The sequence below is a fragment of the Pteropus alecto genome, unplaced genomic scaffold, assembly GCF_000325575.1.
Source record: "Pteropus alecto unplaced genomic scaffold, ASM32557v1 scaffold76, whole genome shotgun sequence".
Taxonomy (NCBI): Eukaryota; Metazoa; Chordata; class Mammalia; order Chiroptera; family Pteropodidae; genus Pteropus; species Pteropus alecto.
In genome coordinates this window covers 515,023-524,271 of record NW_006443138.1, presented here as the reverse complement: position 1 = coordinate 524,271, position 9,249 = coordinate 515,023, and positions in this window count along the sequence as shown.

The window sequence follows — 9,249 nt, the reverse complement described above, 5'->3', positions numbered from 1 at the left end:
GTCCAAACTACAGAAATTATCTCTTCTCCAATAATTAAGAATTTGTAGGTCTACAGCCATGCTACCCTGAACAAGCCCTATCTGGTCTGATCTCGGAAACTAAGCAGGGCCAGACCTGGTTAGTACTTGGATGGGAGACTACTTAGGAAGACCAGATAAATAAATAAATAAATAAATAAATAAATAAAATAAAATAAAAAATGTTTAAATAATGTGCTTTGCCATTTAAAAAATTTAAAATAGGTAAAGTATTTTTTTTTTAATTTTTAAGTCATGTTTGAGGATTGCCAAAGATGGATTGAAGGAAAACGCATGATTGAAGTAATATAAATCTGACAGATTGATAGAGAAGTAATTTAATTGAGCAGGTCATAGAGTATGAAAGCTTTTAAGTAGAATGTTTATAATTTAGACAACTTGAATATGAAAAATTCAAGTTGTATAATTTTAAAAAACTGGTATAATTGAAAAAATAAAACTCATTGAATTGTACAATGTAAATATGAGCAACGAATTACCTATTATGTTTAAATAAAGCCGGAAAAAAATGCATGTCTCAATATCCTTGAATCTGCCTTCTAAAGTGACTCTTGAGTGACTCCACACAATATTGATTAACTTTTTAAAACTGCATGCTTTTTATGGCACTACTTTTTTGCCTAAGTTAGTTTCTAGCAAAGAAAATACTTCCTATGATTTATGGAATAAGCACTTAAAATTGTTAGGCTTTTCTCTTTGTCTGTTTTGGTCTCTTTCAATGTCCCTATTAAAAACTAGCAGAGAGATTATTATTATAGAATTTGTGATTTCTACTAACCACCATTTTTTACCCATCTGTAATATTAAGAGACAGTTATTCATTGATTTTTTCTTATACAAAGTCCATTACCTGACCATCTTTTGACCTCTAAAGAGGTTTTCTCCAAAGATGAACACTATGGTTATCTCAGCATACGGCAAATTACTGCCTCTGTGAACTTTCAGTCATCGACAATGGCCTTCCAGATTTTACTGCCTTTATAAGAATTTTACAAGAGTATTTGGGCATAAGTTTTACAAAACAAAACAAAACAAAACAAAAACAACAAAAAGTATTAAGAGGTTTTAGGTTAAATTTCATCACATATTTGATTACTTGTGTCATTGGTAATAAAATAGTAACAGTAGATAAAGTACTTCCTTAAACAGAGTAACCCTCAATTGTACCTCAGAAGGACTATTTCATTCTACTTTTTATAACTTATTAGAAAATGTTTTACTATGCACAGCATTTGAAAAGTATAATACTGAAATTCTTTTTACCCTTTGAATAACATATTCAAGACCACAAAGCAAAAAATGTAGTATATTTTTTACTAGGTAGATTCTGAGAAAAGACAAAGTGCAGCCACTATATATTCTGAATTAGTCACATGTCAATGACAACTTTAAATAATAGCGATACAACACTAGTTCACAGAAAAAAATGTTAAGGACAATTTCTAAAATAAAATTCATAAACAAAATAGTTCTAAGCCTTTTAACAAGACAATATTGAGTTATTTTGTATTTCCTCTAATCTCTCTTGGAATATATGGATATCAATGCTGTCATTCTTACTGCTTCTAGTTCTCTAAGACAAAAAATAGTCATTTTCCTGAAGACAGTGAAAACTAAAGGACATACTTCTACTTTTCTTCAAATTAAAGTATTCGACAGCTGAGGTTTGAAAGAATGTTCTGCCATTTGTTATGCATTTAAATATTTCTTTGTCCACTCATTAATTAACTTATTCATTTATTCAGCAAACCTTTTAAGGAGCTACTAGATGCTGTAGATCCAAGGGTAAATTATATTGTTCTTGCCCTTAACGCCAATGCAGTCTTATGGGACAATTGCCACTATTGCTATTGCTCCTTCTATTGCAGCTACTACTACAAATATCCCTTGCCTAACATTATGTTCCAGACACAAATCCTTTACATGTACAATTCTATATTTCATATCTCATATATCTTTTGTTTCTAGTGTAAAGAAATTACAATGCATTAATAAAATAGAAAATCTTACATAAAATGCCCTACAGAATCTATTTTAGAAATCATTTGGAAAAGAACTGAAAAACAAAATATTAGCATTTTAAAATAATTTATTTTTCACCTACACAAAGATGCAAAAATAGCTACTTAATTCCAGGGAGAATGAAGCAAGGAAGAGAACAGAAATTATTTTTAATGTTTTTTCTTATTTATCCTCAGCAGTAACCTCCTCCCTCTTCATCAACTAACAACTATCTTTCTTAACTGTGTCTTGATTCATGCAAATCTTTTCAGATTTTTATTATTATCTCAAAAATTATAAGTGAAGAAAATAAAGTTTTGAGACATTGTGTATCTCAACAAATGTTACTGAGTAAGTAAGTAGCTGAATGAGAACATACATTGAGAAAGTGTATGTTATCATTCAGCTACTTACTTACTCAGTGTATGCTTAACATTACACTATCTTGCTCTCTTATCATCAGAATCATCAATTTTACCTACATGGACTTAGGACAGAAAATTCAGAGGAGCAAATTTATCCATTTTGAATGAGCAGAACAAGTAAATGAGTCTATTTGAGAGTATTAGAGACATGCAATCACATCAACAATGATAAAGCTGTTTCACTATATGGTACCTACTAAATTATAAAAAAGAAGAAAAGATGAGGCAGTACAGTTGACCTTTGAACAACACAGGTGTTTGGGAGACCCACCCACCATAAAGTCGAAAATCTACAAGAAACTTAGGTCCACAAATGCAGATTAAAATAGTATAGTTAAGATACATAGAAAGTGGACTTTGGAGCTAGACAGACTCATCCTTTGAATTCTCTCTGTTATTCACAAGCTGTGTGACCTTAGCCAAATCACTCAACCTCTCTGTATATCAGTTTCTTCATCTTTAAAATAGTGACAATAGTAACTACATCAAAATATGGTTGTTGATAGTAAATGAATTAATATGTAAGACATATAACAGTGTCTAGTATCTGAATTATAATTACTGACATTATTACTACTCATTATTGCTCAATATACATTATTACTCAATGTACAAATAGCTTATCAAGTCACTTTGTAAAATGGAAAAATCATATAAGCCTCATATAATATACTTAAAATTTTGTGATTTCATTTATTATAAAAGATTGTTTGGGTTGTGGTTACTAAGTTGCATTGTGTCCTTAATAAGAAAGCCCAGAAATATTCTATCTGGTCAGAATAACAAAAGTTGTTGTGCTTCTCATTAGCATCTTTATCTATTTTAAAAATATTATAAATGGTATGGTTATTGATAAATGTGATGACGATGGGTGTTTATTTTTTAGTTTCAATTCCTAGGAAAAACAGAACCAAAGGTTTTAGTCATCTTGCAGAAGTCATTTTTTTAAAATTAACATTTAATCTGCCACAATATTTCATTTCTTATATTTATTTCTCTGCTCATTAATATCATTTTAAAATTTTTAAATTGCATTGTATTGCTTTTTCCAAGTTTTGCTGGTAATATACAAATTTTATGCACTACAAAAAGCATTAAATGCTAAGTTGCGGATTACTTCCTCTGAAACAGACATTGAGATAAATGCTATATGTATATTAACATATTCAAAAAAGTCAATTAATCATAATCTTTGAAGTAGATTCTATTATTATTAGGATAAAACAAGAGAATTATTCTTTTAAGAATATAAAACTGTCAAACAGTACCCTTTTTGTAGATTCTTTAGTATTCAGAAAATCAGGTTGCCCACAAATAAATTTTGCAGTTCTTCCTTTACAATCTGTACTTATCTTACTTCACTTTTTTTACACATCACATTGTTTTAGACCTTCAGTGCCATGTTGAATAGACATGGTTAGAATGAGCACCTATGCCTCCCTAATTCTCAATGTCAAGGAGAAAACCTTCAGTCTTTCACTACTGAGCATGATATTAGCTTTGGGGTTTACATATATCCTTTATCAGGTTGGGAGTTTTTGTCATAAAGAAGGTTTAATTTTACCAAATGCTTTTTATGTTCCTACCAAGGAAATCATATGGTTCTTCTTCTTCAGTCTATGCCATAGTAAATATATTGATTGATTTCTGAATTTGAACCAATATTATATTACTGGGATAATCTCTACTTGTTCATGATATATTAATCTTTTACTATGTTACTGGATTCAATACACTAACTTTAAGGACGTCTGTGTCTAGATTCATAGAAGATTTTGTTCTAACATAGTCTTTTTTTTTTCTTGTAATGTCTTTATTTAGTTTAGGTTTTAGAGTAATACTAGTCTCAAAAAATACATTGCACAGTATTATTTCCTATTTGGTTTTCTACAAGTATTTATGTAGAATAGGTATTATTTCTCAAATATTTGGTATAATCACCCATGAAGCAATCGAAGTTCTTTTTCTGGAAAGTTTTGTTTTTGATTTTTGCCTTTTGGGCTTTTTCATTTTTTGTTTTTGTTTGATTACTTTATTTTTGCTAAGAAAGCAATTTCTTTAATAGATATAGGACTACTCACATTTTTTCTTGAGTGAGCTTTCATAATTTTTTCTTTCAAAATTTTTCTATTTTATTTAATTAACCAGATTTCTTCATAGATGGGTATTAATATTCTCTTATTATTCTTATTGTGTATGTGGAATCTGCAGTAACGTTACCACTATCAATCCTGATGTTAAAGATTTGTGTCTTCTCTCTCCCTTTCCTAATTTTTTTGGTTATTTCAAATAAACAACAAATTGTTTAATTGTTTTTCTCTGTTGTTTTCTGTATGCAAATGCTTATAGCAATTATATATATATAAAATCACCTAAAACAGAAAACAATCCAAATGTCCACCAAAAGTTGAATGAATAAACAAATTGTGGAATAGCCATACAATAAATACTAGTCAGCAATTACTTTTGATACAAGCAAAAACATGAATGAGTATGAAAATAATTACACTAAATGAAAGAAGTGGGACCAAAGGGTACACAGTGCAATGAATCTATTCATTAAAAAAAAAAAAATCCTGAAAAGGCAAACCAATCCACATATATAGAGAGCAAAATCAGTACTTTGCTGGAGATGGGAGGTAGGAAGACATGAATTTTAAAAGGACACAAGAAAACTTTTCTGAATGACTACTATGTTTGCATCTTGATTATGGCAATGGTTTCTTAGGTATACATGTATTTATGAAAATTAATCAAATTGCATACTTTCAGTGTGTGTAGTTATTGGAAATCACTTATACTTCAATAAAGCTATAAAAATAAAATAGCTAAATGCAACAAATTCATGTAGTTCAACCTAATATCTTCTTCATTTCACAGGAAAAGAACCAGAAAGACAGGAATATAAAATAATTATCCAAAGTCACAAAGATAATAGGTTATAGGGACGGAATTCAAAGCGACAGAATATGTCTCTAGAGCCTACACATGAGCCTACACTTACGAACTATTTTACACTGTCTTTTTACGTGTTTGCTTTTTAAATTATATTTCCCTTACCATCCTTCTCTCTTTAAACTTTTTAATATATTACTTGCTAGCATTCAAGATAAACATATTTAATTTATTTAAATCAATTATTCAATTTTACTTTATTTCTATTAATCAGTACTATTGAAATCATTATTTTCATTCTATTGAAGGTACATTATGAGTCAAATAATTTTTACTGGTTTACTTAGGGCATAAATCTCTAAGTAAGCTCATAAATCAACATACGTATTTATGGAACAAAATTTGGTTATTTACAGGTATGTATCTGAGGGGAAATCATCCTCAGATTGGTAAGTAACTATTATCATATCTACTTTGTCATAAATATTATTCATATATAACAATAGGAGATTTTTCTCACTCTTTGCATGTGCTCCCCCAAAGGTTGGGGCCTATCTCTATTACAAAACTTATCCCATTTTATTATAATTAGTAATGTAGTAGATAAATTATTGTATTTATTAGACAAAAACTCCTTAAGAAAACAGTTGTTACATTGCCCTTATTTACCCAAAACAAGAACATAAGAAATGTTCAGTAAGAATTTGTACAATTAATGTAAAAGACACATGTTTTAGAGAGAAGCCTTACAGATTTAGAGTAAATGCTACTTAGTCAAGTTGATAACCTGCTCCAGTTGGAACATGAGAACTATTAAAAATTGAGTTTAACTTCAGTAGATGAAAGAATCTGGTTAAGTAGAATGATGGAGCTGCATAGTGAAGAGATATCTGTCCAGTCTCTCAAGTACAATAACAAAAACTTGAAATATTTTCAAAGAACAATTTTGTGCTAAGTTCACTGTGCCATAAATATATAAATTCTGCATGTAGTGCTTCTAGAAAATGAACCCTTAAAATTACATAGAATTTTCAAATAATAAATGAAAGGTGCCCACACATGTTCATAGCACAATTTTTACATGTAAATGCAACTTGGGAAATATTGCATAATGCAAAATTTCAATTTTTTCTCTAATATAAAACAGTTGATGAGAGAAGTAATTAGGGTTTTGTAGTTCTGAATTCCTCAGGCTAATATATACTCATATATGATAAGTTTTACAAATCTTAAATGATGACATATGGAGAATTAAAAATCTTGGAAATGTAATTAGAAGTTTTATTCAAAAGCAGAAGCATTATTCCTTGAGTTATAAAGCTGCTCCATGTTATTATAATTAATAATCTACAACCATTCTTACCATCTTATTTAACTATCTTTTCTTTAAATCAATTTAATCTTATTTTCCTCTCATTTAGTCTTTTTTCTTAATGCCCAACCCCTACTGGGACACAAATAACCCCAAAATATCCTGCTTGTGAAACTCTTAAATTATTAATTGTAATTTTACTTATGACTAACGAGCATGGGTAAAATATTCATTGCAAAGGGAATATAATAATCGAATTACATTTAAAACTTTGACTCAGGTATTTACCTGTCACCCTGCATTTTATTTCTAAAGCCTAGTATTACCCAGCAAAACATTCTTCAGGACGTTTAGCAATTTTCTGTGAACATGAGAGAAGAAACTTCAAAATATCATGCTTCTAATCTGCTTCTTATCCTCTATCTTTAGGTAAGTTTTAATCATTTACAAGTAATATAATTGTGTATTTGTTGTAAATATATATAGAACTATGAACACAAAAAAATTACATTCAAAAGTGAGGGGGAAAAACTATCTCTTGGAAATTTTCAAAGGAACTATATGAGAACTATTTTCACAACTACTAGACCTCTAAGTTTAATGTGGATAGAAAATAGGCAGATTTGGGAGAAAGAAAGATTTATTGATGAGAACTCTTTGATAAGGGCTCTTGCAATCCGTGAGCACTACAGAGAGATGGGGTCTGCTGCCTCCTTACTTCAAACTCAGAAGTGTGGTTGAAGTGATTTCCCTGTAATCTGCAGAGGAAGACAAAGGCTATCAAAAGCTAAGGTGGGCTGTGACAGCCTGAGAGAGATGCCTGCATTTCTGATAGTCGCAAGACAAGGCTAATGTCAGTTATTTCCTATAAACCAGATTCAGCCACACAAAAGAAAAATAGTGTGTGTATAGATGAGGTTCTCACGACCCCCTCCTCAGGTTCAATTAATTTGCAGAGTGACCCAGAACTCAGAGAAACACTTTACTTAGTAGATTACCAGTTTATTATAAGAGGATATAAGTCAGGAACAAACAAATGGAGAAGAGAAAGATAAATAAGAAGGAGCCCAGAGCTCCCATGCTCTCTTGAGAGTGCCAAAACTGCCCCTCTCCACATCTCCACATGTTCACCAACCCAGAAGTTCTCTGAACTCCACTTTTGGATTTTTATCAAGGCTTCATTATATAAACATAATTATCAAATCATTGGCCAATGGCAATTGATTCAAACTTTAGCAGCTCTCCCCTCACAGGGGGTAGGAGGTAGGACTGAAAATTCCAACCCTCTCATTGCATAATTGATTCCCTCAGCAATCACCCTCCATTTTTAGGGTGCCTCTTACCTTAGTATACTTAGGCGTTTTTCAAAAGTCACTTAAACTCAGGTGTAGTTGAAAGAGGTTTGTTATGAATATCAAGATACTTTTATCACTCTTATCACATGAAATTCCAATGCTTTTAGAAGCTCTTTGCCGGAAATGAGGACAAAAACCAGATATGTTTCTTATTATAAATCACATTAATGCAGTGTGTATATCAAATGATGGAAGAATTCCAACAGAAAGGAACTAGGTGATACAAGATTCTTAAAGACTGTGATAAACTGCATCTACCTAGGTTAAAGAAATTATAGAACAAAGGAGTCTGAAAGGGAATCTCTGAATGTCCCTAGAAAAAACTCCCGAGTCAGCTTTAAGAATCCATCAGTACCAGAGAATGAGAAGCTAGCTTCAAGTGGAAAATACTTTCCTGCTTCTTTCTTAATTTCTTCCATTTCTTTTCCACACACCTTGGACAGAAACTGCCTCATAAGAGAATGGAAAGAAGGAGGAAGAGGAGAAGCACAATGGGGAGAATGAGACAAAAACCAATCATTAGCCCTCATTCCAATAAGGCTTCTACTTCTATATATCTATAAATATATGTATTTAGATACATATTGGACAAATCCCTATAAAGAAAAAGAGTTGGGAGCCAGAGAAGGCTGGGAGAGACTTCAGATTTTGAAAGAAGGTCTTATGCTTGTCTCCCTGAGAGAGATTGGGTTAAAAGGGTCTCAGATCATTTCTAAGGTTTTTCTCCAGGCAGATGGGGGAACTTTGAGTCAAAGCTCCCCAGCAGAGGAGTTCTATATCTTGCACAAATGTTCTTTTGTGGTATCCCTGCTGTGTGCAGCCATTGACTGAGCATCCCATAGAATTCAGTGGTGGATCCAAAAAGGCTACAGCTGGTGGCCATGAGAACATTAATTGCCCTGATACAGTAAAAGATCATAATGTTATTTTTATGACCATCGAAGTCATATTTTCACATAAGGCACAGGAAATGACTCACACTAAATACATGTTAAAAGAATGGTGGGAGATAAAATAAAGTATTTTTACTACATCAGGAAATGTGTAATTCAAACACCTGTGGTCTATAGCCTAAGGTCCCCCAACATCCTGTAGTTACTATTTCATTTAACAGAAAAATGAAATGACTCAAGATCCATATGATATAACAGCTATGTGCTATTAGTTCCAATATGCTGTCACCCCACCCCCCCTCCCCGCCCAGTAAAGTAGTAAAGGTCAA